Here is a 20,058-nt window from a genome sequence, read left to right as displayed (position 1 = left end):
CTGTAGTAAAAATATAATTTTTATTCACTGGATAAATTATACTATTTCACTGTTGAAAATGTAATAAAAAATGAATGAAATTGCTACAGTAATGCAATCGTTGGCATAGAAATGTGATTTTAAAAATGAAATAGAAAACATAAAAGTCTACGACACTTGGTATTCCCAGGCGGTCACCCATCCAAGTACTAACCAAGCTCGACGTTGCTTAACTTCGGTGATCGGACGAGAACCGGTGCTTTCAACGTGATATGGCCGTAGACACTTAACCTGCGTTAACTTTACGACATGACCAGTGTACACGTTTTGTACGAGATGATTGGGATTATTTCGTTCCTGTACAAAATACTGGACGGAAGTAATGACTGGTTTTAAAATGTTTATTTTGACATCGTGCGGGTTGTTAATGTTGTTTTGTGTCGAGGGCACAGTTTGCGGTCAGATGAAAAGAAGGGAGGGGTGGTGGTGGACTACATGTATATGGGACGTGTGTATGTTGGTGGTGGTTGTTTTTCACACCTTGTTGTATTTTTCTATCATTTCTAATTTGGAAGGGGGATAATTCTTTGGACTGGGTTTTGTTTTGGTGAAATTCAATATTGTGCATGTAATATGATGATTCACCCAATGCAGTGTGTGTGTGTGTGTGTGTGTGTGTGTGTGTGTGTGTGTGTGTGTGTGTGTGTGTGTGTGTGTGTGTGGACATATTTATTACACGTGAATGTGTATTACATGTCTGATGTTGATTGACGTGTGATAGAGGTATCTTTTCAAAAATCTTGCCTGGCTCTAAGAAGAGCCGTTTTCCGCAGTCAATGCGTATTCTGTGGTAAAAGCTCAGTAGTCCTCATCCGATTCGGAGTCTGACATGTCGTCTGCAATGATCTGTACATTTTCTCCAAACATTTCATGCCGTAGATCTGCAACAATCTGGGCTTTGCTGTAAGCGTAATCGTAGTACATGTCTCTGAGGCCCTCTACAACGGCAAGTCTCAGTCTTAGGCTATATCTGGAGGAACGATGATTTGCCGTGCTGGCCTTGGTGTATCTGGACAGCAGGCCGGACAACTTCAAATTGAGCAGGACAATCTGGTCGCAGGCTCTCTTGAAACGGCGTTCGCTGTCCATCAGAGAGAATCGCTTGTCCATGGACTTCCTCCTGGGACAGATGACTGGTGTAGCTTTCATCTTTGGTAGTAGTAGTAGTAGTAGTAATTTGACAATGTATTCGATTGCAATGTAGTTTAGGGTTGTGATGTCCTTGCCTGTCGTGCGACCTCCTATATAGTGCACAGTGACACTGCTAATTGAGAAACTCGTTTCATTTCATAATGTCACGCGAGGCGCCTGAATACACATATTATTATCTGCCTCAACCGGAGAGGTCAGGTGCCATGAATGCTGAGCTTGGACTGACAATTAATATACCGTTAATTGCCTGCATTAAATAAACAAATATACAGTGTGAAACTGTACGCGTCATTTGGCGTGGAATTGATTATGATTTGATTTTAATAATTATTATTCTTTGAATGGTCATTTATTGATTGTGCTGATTTGATACGGAATTAATGACTTTTTCCAGTCCTGTTTGAGTAAGTAAAAAAAGAATCGGAGTTTTCCCCCTTTTCGGCTAAACGACGTTCTGTATTCGTAAATGTGGCGAGAGACAAATAATGTACAATTGTATATATATATATATATATATTATATATATATCTAGAGAGAGAGAGAGAGAGAGAGAGAGAGAGAGAGAGAGGGGGGTATTACTGTAGTAAAAATATAATTTTTATTCACTGGATAAATTATACTATTTCACTGTTGAAAATGTAATAAAAAATGAATGAAATTGCTACAGTAATGCAATCGTTGGCATAGAAATGTGATTTTAAAAATGAAATAGAAAACATAAAAGTCTACGACACTTGGTATTCCCAGGCGGTCACCCATCCAAGTACTAACCAAGCTCGACGTTGCTTAACTTCGGTGATCGGACGAGAACCGGTGCTTTCAACGTGATATGGCCGTAGACACTTAACCTGCGTTAACTTTACGACATGACCAGTGTACACGTTTTGTACGAGATGATTGGGATTATTTCGTTCCTGTACAAAATACTGGACGGAAGTAATGACTGGTTTTAAAATGTTTATTTTGACATCGTGCGGGTTGTTAATGTTGTTTTGTGTCGAGGGCACAGTTTGCGGTCAGATGAAAAGAAGGGAGGGGTGGTGGTGGACTACATGTATATGGGACGTGTGTATGTTGGTGGTGGTTGTTTTTCACACCTTGTTGTATTTTTCTATCATTTCTAATTTGGAAGGGGGATAATTCTTTGGACTGGGTTTTGTTTTGGTGAAATTCAATATTGTGCATGTAATATGATGATTCACCCAATGCAGTGTGTGTGTGTGTGTGTGTGTGTGTGTGTGTGTGTGTGTGTGTGTGTGTGTGTGTGTGTGTGTGTGTGTGTGTGTGGACATATTTATTACACGTGAATGTGTATTACATGTCTGATGTTGATTGACGTGTGATAGAGGTATCTTTTCAAAAATCTTGCCTGGCTCTAAGAAGAGCCGTTTTCCGCAGTCAATGCGTATTCTGTGGTAAAAGCTCAGTAGTCCTCATCCGATTCGGAGTCTGACATGTCGTCTGCAATGATCTGTACATTTTCTCCAAACATTTCATGCCGTAGATCTGCAACAATCTGGGCTTTGCTGTAAGCGTAATCGTAGTACATGTCTCTGAGGCCCTCTACAACGGCAAGTCTCAGTCTTAGGCTATATCTGGAGGAACGATGATTTGCCGTGCTGGCCTTGGTGTATCTGGACAGCAGGCCGGACAACTTCAAATTGAGCAGGACAATCTGGTCGCAGGCTCTCTTGAAACGGCGTTCGCTGTCCATCAGAGAGAATCGCTTGTCCATGGACTTCCTCCTGGGACAGATGACTGGTGTAGCTTTCATCTTTGGTAGTAGTAGTAGTAGTAGTAATTTGACAATGTATTCGATTGCAATGTAGTTTAGGGTTGTGATGTCCTTGCCTGTCGTGCGACCTCCTATATAGTGCACAGTGACACTGCTAATTGAGAAACTCGTTTCATTTCATAATGTCACGCGAGGCGCCTGAATACACATATTATTATCTGCCTCAACCGGAGAGGTCAGGTGCCATGAATGCTGAGCTTGGACTGACAATTAATATACCGTTAATTGCCTGCATTAAATAAACAAATATACAGTGTGAAACTGTACGCGTCATTTGGCGTGGAATTGATTATGATTTGATTTTAATAATTATTATTCTTTGAATGGTCATTTATTGATTGTGCTGATTTGATACGGAATTAATGACTTTTTCCAGTCCTGTTTGAGTAAGTAAAAAAAGAATCGGAGTTTTCCCCCTTTTCGGCTAAACGACGTTCTGTATTCGTAAATGTGGCGAGAGACAAATAATGTACAATTGTATATATATATATATATATTATATATATATCTAGAGAGAGAGAGAGAGAGAGAGAGAGAGGGGGTATTACTGTAGTAAAAATATAATTTTTATTCACTGGATAAATTATACTATTTCACTGTTGAAAATGTAATAAAAAATGAATGAAATTGCTACAGTAATGCAATCGTTGGCATAGAAATGTGATTTTAAAAATGAAATAGAAAACATAAAAGTCTACGACACTTGGTATTCCCAGGCGGTCACCCATCCAAGTACTAACCAAGCTCGACGTTGCTTAACTTCGGTGATCGGACGAGAACCGGTGCTTTCAACGTGATATGGCCGTAGACACTTAACCTGCGTTAACTTTACGACATGACCAGTGTACACGTTTTGTACGAGATGATTGGGATTATTTCGTTCCTGTACAAAATACTGGACGGAAGTAATGACTGGTTTTAAAATGTTTATTTTGACATCGTGCGGGTTGTTAATGTTGTTTTGTGTCGAGGGCACAGTTTGCGGTCAGATGAAAAGAAGGGAGGGGTGGTGGTGGACTACATGTATATGGGACGTGTGTATGTTGGTGGTGGTTGTTTTTCACACCTTGTTGTATTTTTCTATCATTTCTAATTTGGAAGGGGGGTAATTCTTTGGACTGGGTTTTGTTTTGGTGAAATTCAATATTGTGCATGTAATATGATGATTCACCCAATGCAGTGTGTGTGTGTGTGTGTGTGTGTGTGTGTGTGTGTGTGTGTGTGTGTGTGGACATATTTATTACACGTGAATGTGTATTACATGTCTGATGTTGATTGACGTGTGATAGAGGTATCTTTTCAAAAATCTTGCCTGGCTCTAAGAAGAGCCGTTTTCCGCAGTCAATGCGTATTCTGTGGTAAAAGCTCAGTAGTCCTCATCCGATTCGGAGTCTGACATGTCGTCTGCAATGATCTGTACATTTTCTCCAAACATTTCATGCCGTAGATCTGCAACAATCTGGGCTTTGCTGTAAGCGTAATCGTAGTACATGTCTCTGAGGCCCTCTACAACGGCAAGTCTCAGTCTTAGGCTATATCTGGAGGAACGATGATTTGCCGTGCTGGCCTTGGTGTATCTGGACAGCAGGCCGGACAACTTCAAATTGAGCAGGACAATCTGGTCGCAGGCTCTCTTGAAACGGCGTTCGCTGTCCATCAGAGAGAATCGCTTGTCCATGGACTTCCTCCTGGGACAGATGACTGGTGTAGCTTTCATCTTTGGTAGTAGTAGTAGTAGTAGTAATTTGACAATGTATTCGATTGCAATGTAGTTTAGGGTTGTGATGTCCTTGCCTGTCGTGCGACCTCCTATATAGTGCACAGTGACACTGCTAATTGAGAAACTCGTTTCATTTCATAATGTCACGCGAGGCGCCTGAATACACATATTATTATCTGCCTCAACCGGAGAGGTCAGGTGCCATGAATGCTGAGCTTGGACTGACAATTAATATACCGTTAATTGCCTGCATTAAATAAACAAATATACAGTGTGAAACTGTACGCGTCATTTGGCGTGGAATTGATTATGATTTGATTTTAATAATTATTATTCTTTGAATGGTCATTTATTGATTGTGCTGATTTGATACGGAATTAATGACTTTTTCCAGTCCTGTTTGAGTAAGTAAAAAAAGAATCGGAGTTTTCCCCCTTTTCGGCTAAACGACGTTCTGTATTCGTAAATGTGGCGAGAGACAAATAATGTACAATTGTATATATATATATATATATATATTATATATATATCTAGAGAGAGAGAGAGAGAGAGAGAGAGAGAGAGAGAGAGAGAGAGGGGGGGTATTACTGTAGTAAAAATATAATTTTTATTCACTGGATAAATTATACTATTTCACTGTTGAAAATGTAATAAAAAATGAATGAAATTGCTACAGTAATGCAATCGTTGGCATAGAAATGTGATTTTAAAAATGAAATAGAAAACATAAAAGTCTACGACACTTGGTATTCCCAGGCGGTCACCCATCCAAGTACTAACCAAGCTCGACGTTGCTTAACTTCGGTGATCGGACGAGAACCGGTGCTTTCAACGTGATATGGCCGTAGACACTTAACCTGCGTTAACTTTACGACATGACCAGTGTACACGTTTTGTACGAGATGATTGGGATTATTTCGTTCCTGTACAAAATACTGGACGGAAGTAATGACTGGTTTTAAAATGTTTATTTTGACATCGTGCGGGTTGTTAATGTTGTTTTGTGTCGAGGGCACAGTTTGCGGTCAGATGAAAAGAAGGGAGGGGTGGTGGTGGACTACATGTATATGGGACGTGTGTATGTTGGTGGTGGTTGTTTTTCACACCTTGTTGTATTTTTCTATCATTTCTAATTTGGAAGGGGGGTAATTCTTTGGACTGGGTTTTGTTTTGGTGAAATTCAATATTGTGCATGTAATATGATGATTCACCCAATGCAGTGTGTGTGTGTGTGTGTGTGTGTGTGTGTGTGTGTGTGTGTGTGTGTGTGTGTGTGTTGATTTTACCCATCTCCCGAGGACCATGATGTGAAAAAACACCAATAGTCCGAGGACGTAAATTTCTCCCGAGGACTTTTTTCGCGTCCTCGGAAGAAAATTGTCGGGATTGTCATAAAATGTCCATATCAATCATTTGGTGAAATTTTGTAAAAGTCCTCTGATGGAAGGTAAAATGTGATTGTGTGTTAGACAGTCACACAGTTTTATCGGTCTGCCATTAACACACATGAATATTTCCGACGCGCCCGTATGCGCGCGCATTCATATGGCGGAAATGATGAAAAACCTTCGAGTCGATATGTAAGTATTCACAGCTTCATTTAACGTTGTTATTATAAATGAAAAGATAATGTAAAATGTTCGAAGTAAAATTTATACATTTAAGCAAGCAGTTTAATGATAATTTTATCAAGCAGCTCGGTAAACTAACAGGACACGCGCTAAACGCGAAAAGGAAAAGGGCGTGGTACGTCAGGTACATATACACTGTGGATGATAGTTAGTGAGGAGAAAATGTTAGTAAACATGCAAGGCAAATGATAAATGCACATAATACATATTGATATCTACATATATATAACCCTCCTTTGAACGATTATATGAACGACTGTAACGTTAATTACTCCGAGTTTTTATTTACATTGATTTCATGATGTGATCGAACTTGTCTTACAATGTAGAGTGCAATGTTGTTCTAAACACACGAAATAACCATGTAATAAATTACTGTTTATGATAATATTTAATTCTTCACCATTTTAGAAAAAAAAATAACGGTAGATTTATGGTAATGTCCGACTTTAAATAAATAAATATTATTTGATTTGAGAGGAAATTCGAACCAATAGAATAGAATATGATTTTTTTCCAAATTAGGGCCCTCTCGGGCATACAACATACATGATTGTTAACATTTCAATGTGCAATGTTTATTTTTAAAAATGATGATAAAAAGAAAAGAACGAAACAAGAGCAAAATATACACTATTAGTATGAGCAATTAATGTTCATACACGAGACATTTTGAACATGATAATACTTATTTGTATTACATGTAAGTACCACCGTGTATCCTAATGCAAAACAGTCAGAAATACACACACAAAATAAAATTAAAAAATATATATGCATGTACATAACCGCACTGCATGTAATAATAGTAAAGGTAGTATAAGTACACATGATTAATACTCCACTGTAATGCAAAAGATACCACGAACCAAAAATATTGTCACAAAAACGTTTTTTTATTCCATTTTACGATTAATGTGTTTGTTAGATCTCATGTATCATTTTGAGAGAGAGAGAGAGAGAGAGAGAGAGAGAGAGAGAGAGAGAGAGAGAGAGAGAAAGGGGGGAGAGATTCATACTAAATTATACAAAATAAGTAATTAAAGATTTTTTTTTTATTTAAAAAAAGTGATGAATTTAAATAAAGGATGTTTATGATAATGATATCATTAATTAGGCATATGATAGGCTTTATCAGTAAAAAATAAAATTCGACTGTTCTTAGATGTTTACATCAGCTTTCATCAGTGGTGTCTAAAACCAGGTCCAATGTATCATGACATATATTTCTTTCATTCTGTCTTCACATATGTTTATGAGTTAGGTAATCGGATTGGTTTATAATAACCATTTCATATCATGTCTATATTTATGCTGTCGATTTGGACAACCGCGTTAGGGACGTATTATTCAAATCGTCTGTGACTGCACGTAGCGTTGATTAGCTTACTCTCGAAATGTAAACTGATCTTCAGCTAGGAGAACCAGATGACGGAAGACCATGATGTTCTGACACTTTGGTCAGTTTGGAACTTGTGATAAAACGGTGGTATGCGTACTTTATTGACCACTAGTATAGTTATGTGTGTCATATTTAGTTTTAGCAGCATTAACTTGAAACTTTCATTAGATGTGCATTATTGACAACGGGACTGCATATGATATACCTTCGACGACGACTGGGGAAAGCTAGCCGTGAGTAATAGTCTAGTACAGCTACAGTGCAGTGTATGCAGGCCTAACTTTTCATGTTATTCATGAAATCTGATGTCATGTTTGACAGGTTGGGAACACTTCCCCTTATAACGAGATATTCTCGCTAAAACGCGATTATCAGGGTTATCACTAGAAATTCTTGAAGACAAGTCCCGGACTCGTGGTTTATAAGCAGCTTGAGTCCCACGAAAATTTGATGAGTCCCATGAATATCTAATGAGTCTTTTTTATATAAGACAATTAAAATGGAAGCAGTACTAAACATATCAATTTTAAAGATTTATTTTAAATCATTCGTGACTTGGCCTCGAACATCTAATTGTCCACGCCAACAGAATTACTTCCCCGAATCTCCTATCATCACAACAACCCTATTCAGCGGGTTGGGAACACTTCCCCTATAGCAAGATATTCTCAAAAAAACGTGATTATCCCTCTCTAGCGAGATTAAATATATCCCGTACAACCGAGAAAAACACCTGTGGAGTACATCTCTTCGTGTTTCACGTGAAAAGAAGAAAAAGTGCTAAAATGTCTGATACGTCTGCAAATATATTAATCTAAACAAAGACACTGTGTATTGGATTTCAGATTGCCTCCCTCTTACGCAGCAACTTTGATATGCAATTTTTTTACTATGTTTTCAATTTCATAGAAACAATTCGCATCATGTTGAGTTTGTGTCACACTTATTCAGCGTTGCAAGGGATTTGCCATTATTTTCAATAAAGATGCCACAATACCTGTTTATGGTAATGTTTACTTTCTCGCTAAAGAGGGATAATCGCGTTTTAGCGAGTTTATCTCGCTATAGGGGAAGTGTTCCCAAACTGTTCAATATTGAACAGCATTTTAATCAAATTATTATTGTGATGAAATAGATGCGTACTAGTTTTGCTTCGCCTCTTGGGCCCCCACCGGGGCTTTGCCCTTGACCCACTGGGGGCCTCAAGGCGGCCTCCAGACCCCCTGCCTCATAAAGTGGTGCCCCCCCCCCCCCCCGTAACCGTAATTCTTGGATCGTCCCTGTCTTGAACCAGAAAATAGTGATGTTGAGATATTACAACAAGGACAAATGGTCTTTGACATTTCAGTATTTTAAAAACAAATCAAGAACGATAATTTAGATGCAATGTAACATGTTAACTAACATTTATAATTACTTAAAACAATTACGGATATTTTTTAAATTAAATGACTTTCACAACTCAAACATGTCTGGTTAACTATAATGCAAGTCAATTATGCATGACACTGAGATACATTGATATTGATTTGAACCAATTTCTTTGATTTATGAACATGTTGAAGGAAGACTGGAAGTTGATAAGGAAAGATATGTTAAATTCATTCGAAATTTTAAAAGATTTTGTGATAGTAGCGTAGCGGACATTTTGAAAATATTGGAAAATTTCCCTTCTTATAAAGTCAAACCAATGGAAATTCTTTACAAATACACATTTCCTTCAGGGTTCCAACTTCGACTATAAATACCTTGGGGGGCCAAGTGGGCCCCTGAATAAGAAATCATTTTAGCCCACATGAAATTTTAGTAGCCCCTACATAAATAATTGAATAACTTGTTGTTTATTTTACAAGAAAAAAAATATCAGGTCACATTGCGATTTATTTGAAAAATTGAAATATCAATATTCAAAGTCTGTTTTCATTTCCTTATTGTTTCAAATCTCTCTCTCTCAATCTCTCTCTCTCTCTCTCTCTCTCTCTCATGGCATCACTGCAAAACATGCTTCATCAGACTTTTTATGCGATTTCGAAAGTTCTCAGCTTTACAATGCTGTCAAGTTTATAACTCGGGCAAGCTGTCATAACGATTGGACCTTTCGTGTCATGTTTTGTACACACAGCACATGCCATTCCCTTTTCACCGTTGAGCCATATTCTCCCCTTCTTTCCACTTTGGTAAAAACAGACACTTTCTTTTCGTTTGAAGTAACCTTGCATTGTTCAACTTCTGGTTTAATTACGTTTTGTAATTTGATACCTCAGGAATGTTTTACAAAGTGGCAACTGGAAATTAAACTATGTTTATACAGTAAAATATCTCTATCTGGAAGTCCGAGGGACCTCAAACAAATTTCGAGATATCCGGGAGTTCGAGATATCCAAAATCGATCTTGGATATTTTTTTGAAGGAGGATATTTGATGCATAGTATGGGATTTGCATTATAAACAGCAACCCCGTTGCCGTTTCATATAGTTTAATACAAGTTGATAAATTAATATTGTGGAATTTCAAAGACAAACATTTTGGGTTTTTTAATATATATAAACACCCAATTGAATTCACAATGTGTTTCAAAATTAAGATGGTCGTGCCTGTATGCTACTTTAGGTTTACTGATGTCCAGGCTCGACTGGGATGTAGTTATTGCGTTGTAATGAAAGAACCTATCACGCAAGAAACAAAAAAGGAGGGATTAAAGTAATTCCACCCTCCTGTGATGTCATAAGATTTTGCAAAATCAATGACCGGTCAACAGGGGATGCTTACTCCTCCTAGGCACCTGATCCCACCTCTGGTGTGTCCAGGGGTCCGTGTTTGCCCAACTATCTATTTTGTATTAATTGCTTGTAGGAGTTATGAGATTGATCACTGTTCGTTGTCTTCACCTTGCATTTATGCATGATAGGAACATACATTTTGTTGGAGTCTTTTCCTATAGTTATTGTAAAAAATCTTGTTAAAAATAAAATATTTCAAAAGTCTAAGTTATAGATGAATAATCAATGATACATTTCAAAATATTGAATCCAAGGGCAATAACTCTGAAAAAACTTTTAAATGTTTATTAAATAAATTTTCGTGTTTTCTCAGTACTAGTTTTAATGATGAAGCGTGTGTTATCAAATGCATTATCATTATTAAGCGCATTACCTTCAATCGTACTTCGATGATTTTGTGCGTTTATCTAACCCACATGTTAATGATAGGGCGTGTGTCATTCAAAACACCATCCCCGGAATCGGGTGTGTTAGTTCCTAATTGGCGGTGAACTTTAGGCGTAATGTTGGAAGCTTCACTAATCACCCAAGCTGTTGAACCATTTATTGCGACCTGGGTCTACCCGGAAAAGGCGAGTGTGGATTAGCGGTCATTAATTATAATTGATGTAGCCGCATGTGTGAATGTGTGACTTAATGATGCCAGGTATGGTAAGCAGAGCGGAAAATCGACTGCACTTCGAGATAAACCAGGTGAATTTAGGGTATGGGACCTTGAAAATACTTCAACATAAACGGGGTATTCGAGATTACTGTGTTCGAAAAATCGGAAGGTTTTTTTTAAATCATTTATATAGGGGAAACGGCCGGGACCGGCGGTCGACTTCGACTCTGAAGCGGGGTATTCGAGATACAGATATTTTACTGTATTAGGACTTGGATCGGTGGGAAAGAAAAATGTTGATCAGACAACTACGGTCACCACAGAAATTTGGGGTGCCCACAAGCAAAGTATAGTCGCCAGTGCGAGTGGGTGAGCAGTAATTTGAAACCCTAGCTGTTCCATGATTTTTTCTTTTTCCAAGGATTATTCACAAATGGTAAAACTTGCAAGAACAAAGGAAAAAAGTCCAACAGGTAACAAACATGAATGAGTGATAAACATATTAGGGATTGTTTCCAGATCTAAATTATAAATAGAAAACATTCTTTGCAATTTTTCTATTGAAACAGGGGTGTTGATCATGATCAGAACATTCTCCTGGGGAATCCAAAGTTTATCAGAATGTAAGTTAAAAACTTTTAAATAATGAAAATTAAAATCATAATAGAAATAAGGGAATAAAAAGAATTTTTGATAATGATAACATATGGTTTGCATTTTTGAAATTAACAATACTATGAATTATTATGATTATAAACTGATGACGTGTGTTTTTTGATTTGTTAAACTTGTTGGTAATGTACATTTTGATTTAATTATTGGAGTTCAAACTCAACTTAATTGTCAAGTGTGAAAATCAAGTTAAAAAAAGATTTGATCTCTCATATTTTCTAGTTAGTTTTGTATCCTGGTACTTAAAAATTGATTTGAATGTGATAAATGTCTCAACACTGTTAGAAAATAGTACATTTAGATCCAAGAAACAAACATTTTTATGAACATTCCAGCAACATAAATGTATGAAAATTATGATGATTATAATGACCAGAACAGTCTAGATTCAATTCTACTTTCATATATTAAATACATTAAGAAATTCATATTTCTAGAGACTATTCAATACATACAGGGATTTATTGATTGAGGTTCTTTTACTACCAGTAAAGGGTACCTTTCCCCCTTTGACAACAAATGAATATTTCCCCATCCAGGATCTAAGCATAATTCCTTCGATTGTAAAAACTACACAAATTGTATTGGAATTTTAACAAAAATCAGTAAAATTGTATTCTACATAATTTCTTTAATTATCAAAGTTTCACAATATAGATAATAATCAGTAATCAATCAATTCATATGCCATTTTTTGGAGATATTATAGTCTGAGGATGCCCCCATCCTAACCCTCCCCTGAAAGTTGATAATTGCATTGACCATCCATAATAACATTGATATAGACTGGGACATCGAATGGACACACTTAGCGAGAAAGACTGTAAATAAGTGTACCTAGGATGCTTGTACATAATCTGATGTAAGAGTGATCGCCAAAAACTTAAAAGACCATATTGCCAAAATTTCTAGATCTATACTTTTTTTTTTTATTCAGTTGAGGTGGGCTGATGTATGAAACGTATTCATGTTAGAAATGGACATGCATTGTCTACATCCTTCTCTTTGCTAGCCTGTTTTGATTTTTGAAAATGTGAAAATATGCTAGAACTGGTGACAGTTTGCACTTTAATGATTCAACTCAGATTTGCCTGGATTGATGTACTGAGTATAGATTGGCTTTCCATAATTTTGATATTGCATGCATCTTTTGTAAGGAAATCAACACTTACTTGCTGTTAATTCATTTTCACACGTTTCAAGTCTCATGGTTGAATTATCATGATTATGAGTTAATATTTATTAGCGGGAAAGGGGTGAAAATCCAAATATGAACAATTTGGAAAACTTAGTACACATGCATTTGGTTTCTCAGATAGCTTCTTGACATATTTGAAATAATTATCTTTGTTGATATCATCAGAAACATATGCTTTTAAAATCAAAAATGAAATATTAGAAAGCTTTCTGAGAGATAAAATGCAAAGTTTTCTCAGACTCAGTTTTGATTTTTTTTTTTACTAACACCAATCTCTAGATAAACTGAAGTTGCATGCTGCTCTTGTTATAATTTGAACCTTAAAGGGACTAATTCACGATTTTCCCTAAAATTTTCTTTTTCACTTTTAATGATCAAAATCTTCTGTCTAATGTGTTTAAAAGAGTTCACTTAAAAATTAAGGTTATACATTATCACAGAAGCTCATTTTAGAGAGTTTATTATTTGTTTTGTAAACAAAGATTGCGGTATGCTATATTTGTTTACGAAATTTTTAAAAGAAATGGATATCGATATAAGTTTATTATATCTTTCACATTTCAAGCATTTTGGGGGCAAACTGTGTCATTTAGAAGTTCAAATTTGAGATTATGCAAAATTAAGATGTTTTATATTACAAAATCAATATTTCACTTGTTTGTCTTTATACATAAAAAGACTCGAGTCTTTGTTTACATAACACAGATTTAAGGCTAAAATATTGCTATTATTGCGTGGACCCTGAGGTCCACGCAGAAAATATATAAGCGAGGTTAAACCGTATGCACTGGAGAAAACTGAGTGTGCGCATGCTCAATGGATATGCGGAGCGTAGCGGAGACAGTCGAGTATTGCCGATTGGGGAACTTATTGATCGGGATCGGGATTCAATACAAAACAATGAGCAGGTAACGGGTGGCTTCGCCCCCAATACATGTTCGCCCTCAGAGGTTTCGCCGCCTTGTCCCAAATATACATGTACCTAATATTATTAATTAAAGGTGTCAAATTTTTGCGTGTATGGATTTTGGCAGTTATTTATGATAAATCGCTAATGTTTTTTGCTGTATTTGTGCGTGTGTGCCATGGGGGAGGGTTTTCAATGTATCCAAATCGATCTATTCAGTGATATCATGTACCTATTTCATTATGTTTAGTTTTTAATAAAGTATAACTTCTTTGTTCAAAGTTTCAGGGAAAAGATAGAGATTGTTGGAATAAAATTTATTTTAATTAAATAAATGAAGTTGTTATTTTCAAGATTTTTGAAGAAGAAAAAATAATGTCCTTAAATGTCCTTAAAATCGGAAATAATATCATTTGGTAATTGATCGGCTACTTATTATTGAATTTAATTAAAGTGCATCTGTTAAATTAAACATCGACTGATCAAACGTACACCTTGATTCATATTAAGTTCCTATTCAAAACACAAGCCTATGGTCCACGTATTGCTTTAAAAAAGGACTGCAATACGTGGACCATAGGCAAAATCGAACAAATTGGGAATTTTCTACCAATGTATCGGCAAATGATTTCAACTAAAAGAAAAGAAAAAAGAGAACGAAACAAGAAGTAGTCATCCCTTTAAAAACTTTTTTACGGTAATATTTGCTGTTGTGGTACATAAGGAATCATCGTAGCCTCATTTTAGAATCGTCGTAGCTCTACAAAACATGCGCACTGCCATGATCTGTACTTTCGATTTAATACTGGAAGTGAACATTTTAGTTAACTTGTACAACGTTTCAGACTAAGTAAATTACGATGTCAGCGGTCTATTTTTCGGCAAGTAAATTGGGAATTTTTAGTCTCAAAATTGGGAAAAATCAATGGTTCTTGGCATTGGGAATGGTACCGTTTATCGGTACCAGTTATATAAGGAAAAAAATCGCTGGTGTATATATAGTGTTTATGTGTAAAACACTTAATAACATCTTCTTTAGTGCTATTGATACTAAATTGAAACTAAATGGATATTTAGAAAGAGCAGGTGTAGTCCTCTAGGGCTGAAACGATTCACTGAAATATCAATACTGTTCAATATAAACGCTCGATTCAATGTTCGATTCATATGCCTACCATGAGGAAATAAAATTTTGTTTTATCTCTCGTGTTTTTAGTACTAGCTAGGGCATTCACTTGTATTAAACATTCTGAAAAATAATCTTCAAACCTGTATAGGCAGATATTTTTGTATCAGAAATAAGTCGTCTTTAGCCATCACTAATTCATATACAAGAGTTGCCTAAGTCACGCATAATTTTCGTAACTTCCAGACCTGTGATTCTTCCGTCGGAAGACAAAATCTCCCGAATTTGAGCCCCCTTTCCGTTCCTTCCGTTAAAATGTAAAATCTTCCGTCATTTCAAATTTTCAACAACAAAAATTTTCTGAGCGCCATTTTTCGATATTGATAAGGAAAAACCCTGAGACAATCGAAAGTCGTCTATTTCCTGTTATTGATTTTCTGTCACAGTGATTGCACAGGTAAATGTCAATTAACGAGGGTACAGTAATTACTGAAGCCATTTGAGGAGTTTATTTATGATTACACAGCAATTAGTGATAATAAACAATTAGTGGATGATTAAAAAGATTGTTTTTGGCACACCCTCTGGTGATTAGGAAGTGATACTGACAGTTGAAGTTGTTATAAAAACGTCCAACGATCCTTGATGTTGTTGAAAACTTGGTACTAAAGACTTTAATTGATAAACTTCCAATCTGTAGTGCTTTTGATGTTGATGTCATCGATGCAGACAAATGTCACATCTGTGAGATTTTTATGCACATTCATAACCATTTCTGCTGCAGTTCTTGCCGAGGACATTGTGAAAAAGCAGTAAACAAATTAAAATTTTGTTATAGTTAGATAATTTTAGCTAGAAAAGAGTTGGATCCCATTAGGATGAGTGCATGGGGTCTGCCCTGACTGCATGTCTGCCTATCCTAGCACCATTTAGATTTTGTATCAGTAAACTTAAAATATGTTGGTGCATGTTCATATCTCTGTGATGATTTAGTTGGGGCTGTTTTTGTTTTTTGTTCAAAACTATGACATTATTTTCCTATCAAACATATCCAATAGTAGTATTCGTATGGCAACCCATGATATGGCACCATCGCTGTAAAATTACGTTTTATTAGTATTATTCATATGCTGTTCCACTTTTTCCCCTTCTAAATATATCTGTGATCATTTGACCCAGCATGACATTTTAGTGAGCAAAATATTTACGAAGGTAATGTGGCCGGGGGTTAAAATACTAGATGATTCAAAGAGAAGAAATAATGGAGTTTGAATGATATCAATGTTGTTTATTTGTGTTTGAATGCATGATGGTGATCATTGTACATTGATAAAGTGGCTTTTTATAGGATCCGAAACAGTACGTGACATGTGAGAGAGTTGGTTGGCGGGGATTTCTACTTTCACTTTTGAGGATGCAGTAAACGGACGACAGGAGGGGAAGCTGCGCATTTCCTCGTTGGATGATTTGTGTACATGTGTGGACGTGGATGTCATTTCATTTGGATTTAAGAGGCTGAGCAAAGGCACAAAGAAAATGTTTCCTGAGTATAGAATCTGAACAGAGGATATTGCATCATTCCTGATCAGGCAAGTCTAGCTTGTTCATTTATTTCATTTATCATTTCTTTTCTTTTCTTTCTTTTTTTTTTTTGAATTATTTTTTATTCATTTATTGGTTTACAATATTATAGAAGGTGAAATGTACATGTTTAACTCTTTCTGTGTATGTGTATTTGTTTTATTTTTTTTTATTGGGGGGGGGGGAGGTTATCAGTTTGTGTAGAGTGTCAATTTTGTGTATTGCTTAAAGATCAGTACCAGTGTCCTAATGTTGAACATTGGGCAGATATGTAAATTGGTACTTGGTTGGTTCATGCAGTCCTCCTTGACATTGACAGAACTTTCCCATGGAGACTCTTTCTCCAAGTTATGCGTAGATAATCGGTCATCTATCTGTGTCTCGCAAGTACTTGATGCAGACAGCTATCATGCTGAATCCCGTGAAGGAAGGGGATATATAGACTTCCTTTGGAATGACGTACATACTCAATGTTGCGTCACTTGTGGAGACCCATATCTTGAAGAATGACCTTGACTTTTGACCTTAACCCCATTTTTAAGGTCAACTACTCAATTCCTTGTGGAGGAGAAAGTGACTTTGACCTTGACCCACTTTCAATGTCATTCAAGGTCAACAATCCTAGAATATCATGTGACTACTCCTAAAGATGTAGATGGAGCTTTATGATAGAAAACATCATTTTTCGGCCCCTATTTTCTCCCTTGGGCCAATATGAAAATTCCAAAACCTTATTGCACATCTACAGGACATTAGTATTCAGCTCCTTGAATATCATGTTACTACTCCTAAAGATGTAGATGGAGTTTAAGTGACAAGCTTTGTGATAGAAAACATCATTTTTCGGCCTCTATTTGCCCCCTGGGGCCAATATGAAAATTTCAAAACCTTATTGCACATCTACAGGACATTAGTATTCAGCTCCTAGAATATCATGTGACTGCTCCTACAGATGTAGATGGAGTTTAAGTGACAAGCTTTATGTTAGAAAACGTCATTTTTCAGGCCCATTTGCCCATGGGGCCAATATGAAAATTCTGAAACCTTATTGCACATTTACAGGACTTTGCTATTCACCTCCTAGAATATCATTTGGATTGCGCTGTAAATGTGGACACAGTTTTAGTGACAACAACTGGGACGGACGGAAGGACCGGGATAAAAACAATATACCCGAACTTTCTTCAGAAAGTGCGGGTATAACAAAGCTGCATAGTTTGGGGGAGGGGGTTCTAATGAGTCTGATGAAATTAAAAGAAGGACCCCCACATTTGCATTCAAACTAGATGTACTTCAAAATGAATTCATTTCTGCTCTTACTGAAAGCATGATCGCGATTCTCAATTCGGGAACGAATCTTGCATACAAAATAATTAATAGGGGAACACATAAATTCGAGCTCCTTTGAAATTTAATGAAATGCAGATGTGCACCTTTCTTTCAACACGAATTGATATGTTGTTTCAGGCACGTATACAGGCCAGGGGTTGAGGTGGGCAGGGAGGCTGGTCTGCTCTCCCCTCTTTTTTGACAATTTACTTTTTTCCATTATTCTAACATACAAAGTCAGTATTTTCTACATGCGCAGTCCAAATTAATATTTTTTTTAAAAATTTGTAATGAATTCAATTTTAACCATCAACTTCTGTAAGTTTCCAATATATTGTCATTCTTAATTTTTAAAATAGCTGGAAATTGTTAATGCTTGTAAGCTTACATTTATATCTATGCAGTGATCAATTTTCTTTCCTTCTGTGAAATAATATATTGTACATCAAAGTAGGACTCTCTCTCTCTCTCTTCTCTCTTTCTCTCTCTCTCTCTCTCTCTCTCACCTGTTCAATCAATTAATATGGACATACAGAGACCGTAAATAATTATATGGTTCCCAAAGAGACAATAAAACTATATTTTTGTTTATATATTTCCTTTTATATGTGTCTTTGTGTAATCAAATGTTTATTATGGATTGCAAATGTAATACCTGCATTTTCACACAGATTTATATTTCGATCATTATTCCCTTATTTGTATATCCAGGTTTGTATATATGATCATCGATAAGTTTTGAATTATGCCAGGGTTTGACATTTACTTTTTTGAGCACTAGACCAGTCGGGCTACTTCAAATGAATTTTACTAGACCTGACCTTACATCCACTAGCCGGGCCGGCTGAGCAATTGTGCAGAAAAAAGTGATAGTTTCTCCATATTTAATTACTTACTTCTAATGACAAACGTTAAGTTTGAACTAATCCTTATTTGATTGTCTCAAAAACATCATCAGTCTCGTCAATCAATTTGATATGCTTTAATTTTCAAACACATTTTCTGTTTCGTTAAATTCTACTCGGCACGGGAATTCTTTAGTCCATTTAGAATAAAATGATCTCAACCGGGTTTTTTTAAATTTCTATTTCATAAGCCCTGCTTTGTTTCTTCCCAACCTTTTCCTTTTCTTTCTTGGGACATCTTTCCTTGAGGACGAGACGTCGTATTTGAATATAGAGACATTCCCGCACATATGTCAACACCGAAAAATGGCTCTTTACGACGTAATTTATTAATTTGATAAACACTTTCTTATATTTAATTCAAATAAACGTTTTTTTAAAAAATGAATTCAATTTATATCTATTTATCCGAAACATAACTTTACACCCATCATCGAGCAGATGTCGTAAAACGTACATCACTTCCGATCGCGACTTATGTATTAGAAATAGAAATAAAGATTATGTCATCACGTGGTTTAAAATTGCTCACAAACTCTTTACAATCTTATTGTTTTAAAGTTTCTTGTTTATTTTTTCAATACGACCAGTCGGACTAGTAAATTGACATTTTACCCGACCGGACCCATCATTTAGTAGACTCGGTCGGTCGGACGTGCCTTAGTGTCAAACCCTGTATGCATGCAATATATCCAACCAGATGATCAGTGTATACATGTATGATTAGATTCCCAATTTCTATAAACTGCAAAATCTCGACCAGACAAGCATTCAATACAGGAAAAATTTTGACTCTTACATCTCCCCTGATTGAAGACACCCAGTTTGGCATGGGTGAAGTTTGTCGCAGTCTGTATAATGGAATGACATGTTGTAAAGGCAGTCTGTATAATGGAATGACGTGTTGTAAAGTTCTAACGAGATACAAATGGAGTTTATCATTTTGTTTCCTGGATTTATCAGAATAAAGAAAATCTAATATTTTCGGTAAGTGCACATCTCTGATACCTGTTGAGTGGACGTCCGTATTTGATACGTTGTTTGTTTTTTGTGCATTACATATTATGCATATGGCATGCACCTGTATTTTGCAAGAATTGATATAAATAATAAATTTTATGCTTTTTACTTATTCCATTCTATCAGTTTGTAATTGGCAAATGATTTCTCCGCATTTATTTCACAAGAAACTGCAAATACTTGCAAGTATGCAAGA

At 36.2% G+C, this 20,058-nt stretch overlaps 1 long non-coding RNA gene and 4 other non-coding genes across 5 annotated transcripts; 1 reads left to right on the top strand and 4 right to left on the bottom strand.

Moving 5' to 3' along the window:
- Positions 1 to 144: 144 nt before the first annotated feature.
- On the bottom strand, positions 145 to 263 carry LOC130047490 (5S ribosomal RNA). Its single transcript, XR_008796380.1, has one exon. It is a non-coding gene; the product is annotated as a 5S ribosomal RNA (ribosomal RNA).
- A 1,650-nt stretch (positions 264 to 1,913) lies between these two features.
- Positions 1,914 to 2,032, bottom strand: LOC130047489 (5S ribosomal RNA). The gene has a single exon (XR_008796379.1). It is a non-coding gene; the product is annotated as a 5S ribosomal RNA (ribosomal RNA).
- A 1,645-nt stretch (positions 2,033 to 3,677) lies between these two features.
- LOC130047488 (5S ribosomal RNA) lies at positions 3,678 to 3,796 on the bottom strand. The gene has a single exon (XR_008796378.1). It is a non-coding gene; the product is annotated as a 5S ribosomal RNA (ribosomal RNA).
- Positions 3,797 to 5,437: 1,641 nt separating this feature from the next.
- On the bottom strand, positions 5,438 to 5,556 carry LOC130047487 (5S ribosomal RNA). The gene has a single exon (XR_008796377.1). It is a non-coding gene; the product is annotated as a 5S ribosomal RNA (ribosomal RNA).
- Positions 5,557 to 11,503: 5,947 nt separating this feature from the next.
- Positions 11,504 to 17,315, top strand: LOC130047048 (uncharacterized). The gene is made up of 3 exons (XR_008796107.1): positions 11,504 to 11,597; positions 11,694 to 11,747; positions 16,376 to 17,315. It is a non-coding gene; the product is annotated as an uncharacterized LOC130047048 (long non-coding RNA).
- Positions 17,316 to 20,058: the final 2,743 nt, after the last annotated feature.

The sequence above is a fragment of the Ostrea edulis genome, chromosome 6, assembly GCF_947568905.1.
Source record: "Ostrea edulis chromosome 6, xbOstEdul1.1, whole genome shotgun sequence".
Classification (NCBI taxonomy): Eukaryota; Metazoa; Mollusca; class Bivalvia; order Ostreida; family Ostreidae; genus Ostrea; species Ostrea edulis.
This window is presented reverse-complemented; position numbering and strand designations above follow the sequence as displayed.